We start from the raw sequence: 2,920 nt of genomic DNA on the forward strand, positions 1-2,920 counted from the left end.
CCCAGGTCGACGGGCACGTGCACCTTCCGCCGACCACTGGCGACAACATCGATGTACTGTGGAGACCTCACGCCCCACGTGTTGAGCAATTCGGCGGTACGTCCACCCGGCCTCCCGCATGCCCACTATACGCCCTCGCTCAAATTCCGTCAACTGCACATACGGTTCACGTCCACGCTGTCGCGGCATGCTACCAGTGTTAAAGACTGCGATGGAGCTCCGTATGCCACGGCAAACTGGCTGACACTGACGGCGGCGGTGCACAAATGCTGCGCAGCTAGCGCCATTCGACGGCCAACACCGCGGTTCCTGGTGTGTCCGCTGTGCCGTGCGTGTGATCATTGCTTGTACAGCCCTCTCGCAGTGTCCGGAGCAAGTATGGTGGGTCTGACACACCGGTGTCAATGTGTTCTTTTTTCCATTTCCAGGAGTGTATAACAAATTTCGCGTTGTTCGGTTCATTTTTAAAGATGTTTTCTCTTCGTTCCCACAACTGCCCTTAATCCAGCGACTACACGTTTTCTAAATACTGTTATTATTTATAACTATAAAAGTGCGAAAGTTTCGCACAGGTCCCCTGGTATAATGCTATAAACATGTATGATCTATTATTTATTTGTTTTATTGTTTCCTGTATTATTAACTGAACGGCTTACTGATGAGTAAAGTTGGATTCACACTTTCCGAAACGTCAGCGTCACGTTTTTGGAAGTCGATGGTCAGGGGAATTCCTGAGCATTCACACTATACGGCACGCCAACGTCGAAAGAACGTCGTGACGTTACAGCTGTGTCATAAAATACTCACCATATGGGCTATTCCGTAGTTCTTGGTACATCGTCATAAAATTCCAAAATTTTGTTTAAAGCAGTTTGCAGTGATTGCTGTTGCACTTGATGATAAGGAATAGGCAGCAAAAAGAGTCTGAGCTAGAAAACTGATAAAAGGTCGAGACTGTGGAGGTGAGTTTCATGCACTTTACAAGGGGCTGGAAAAGGAGGAGCCATCGTTCTATAAATACTTCAGAATGTGTAAACAACAGTTTTTTTTATACCTATTAAGCGAGTTATAAATAAAAATTCACGAAGAGAAATTCAAGATCTAGGCGTCCAATATTACCTCCACAGAAGCTGATAGTTTGCCTATGGTATGTCTAGATAGGTGCTTGAACTATGTTTACATATATTTCTGCTACCTGCTGGTCGTTAATTTATTACGAATCTTATTTTAAACTTCTGCATGCTGCATCAGCTTCACTCGCGGTTTTTGTTTTCGCTATTCCACTGGATAAATCGTGAGTAGGGCACACTGGACAAGATCTGTATCCTTTATTTTGCAATATATTCCTTCAGTGTATAAAATAAAATACTTTAACTTATTGTTAGTACTATCTTGCAGCACATATTAAGACCTTTCCACAACAGAAGTCAGTGGGTAATACTTTCGTATTAGTGCACACTGTGTGGGGCAGCGGGTTAATAAGTAAGCATACAAAAAAAGCACTCCGTCTTCAGGCCACAAGTGGCCCATCGAGACCATCCGATCGCCATGTCATCCTCAATGAGGATGCGGGTAGGAGGGGTGTGTTGTTAGCACACCGCTCTCCCGGTCGTTATGATGGCTATCTTTGACCAGAGCCGCTACTATTCGGTCGAGTAGTTCCTCAATTACGAGGCTGAGTGCATCCCGAAAAATGGCAACAGCGCATGGCGGCCCGGATGGTCACCCATCCAAGTGCCGGCCACGCCCGACAGCGCTTCACTTCGGTGATTTCACGGGAACCGGTGTATCCGTTGCGGCAAGGCCGTTGCCTAAATAAGTATATACATATAAGAATATTCGCCGGCTTTTTACTAGAGCCTAAAAACTATTTTTGCGGTCAGCCAGAAAGCGATGGAGAACGTACTGACCACAGTTTCCAGTCTGGAAGTCCACATTCTTCTTGTGCTCACTGAAAGAAATGTTTCTACTCTCTATTTACCAAGCGGGATCAGGAACTATGATCATAAATAAAAGTTTTGAATTCTAAATGATTAATACACTCCTGGAAATGGAAAAAAGAACACATTGACACCGGTGTGTCAGACCCACCATACTTGCTCCGGACACTGCGAGAGGGCTGTACAAGCAATGATCACACGCACGGCACAGCGGACACACCAGGAACCGCGGTGTTGGCCGTCGAATGGCGCTAGCTGCGCAGCATTTGTGCACCGCCGCCGTCAGTGTCAGCCAGTTTGCCGTGGCATACGGAGCTCCATCGCAGTCTATAACACTGGTAGCATGCCGCGACAGCGTGGACGTGAACCGTATGTGCAGTTGACGGAATTTGAGCGAGGGCGTATAGTGGGCATGCGGGAGGCCGGGTGGACGTACCGCCGAATTGCTCAACACGTGGGGCGTGAGGTCTCCACAGTACATCATTGTTGTCGCCAGTGGTCGGCGGAAGGTGCACGTGCCCGTCGACCTGGGACCGGACCGCAGCGACGCACGGATGCACGCCAAGACCGTAGGATCCTACGCAGTGCCGTAGGGGACCGCACCGCCACTTCCCAGCAAATGAGGGACACTGTTGCTCCTGGGGTATCGGCGAGGACCATTCGCAACCGTCTCCATGAAGCTGGGCTACGGTCCCGCACACCGTTAGGCCGTCTTCCGCTCACGCCCCAACATCGTGTAGCCCGCCTCCAGTGGTGCCGCGACAGGCGTGAATGGAGGGACGAATGGAGACGTGTCGTCTTCAGCGATGAGAGTCGCTTCTGCCTTGGTGCCAATGATGGTCGTATGCGTGCTTGGCGCCGTGCAGGTGAGCGCCACAATCAGGACTGCATACGACCGAGGCACACAGGGCCAACACCCGGCATAATGGTGTGGGGAGCGATCTCCTACACTGGCCGTACACCACTGGTGATCGTCGAGG

At 49.8% G+C, this 2,920-nt stretch overlaps 1 pseudogene; it reads right to left on the bottom strand.

Annotated features, from left to right (window-relative positions):
• Positions 1 to 1,694: 1,694 nt before the first annotated feature.
• Positions 1,695 to 1,812, bottom strand: LOC126177925 (5S ribosomal RNA; annotated as a pseudogene).
• Between the last annotated feature and the right edge of the window lie 1,108 nt (positions 1,813 to 2,920).

This window comes from Schistocerca cancellata, chromosome 3, assembly GCF_023864275.1.
Source record: "Schistocerca cancellata isolate TAMUIC-IGC-003103 chromosome 3, iqSchCanc2.1, whole genome shotgun sequence".
Lineage (NCBI taxonomy): Eukaryota > Metazoa > Arthropoda > Insecta > Orthoptera > Acrididae > Schistocerca > Schistocerca cancellata.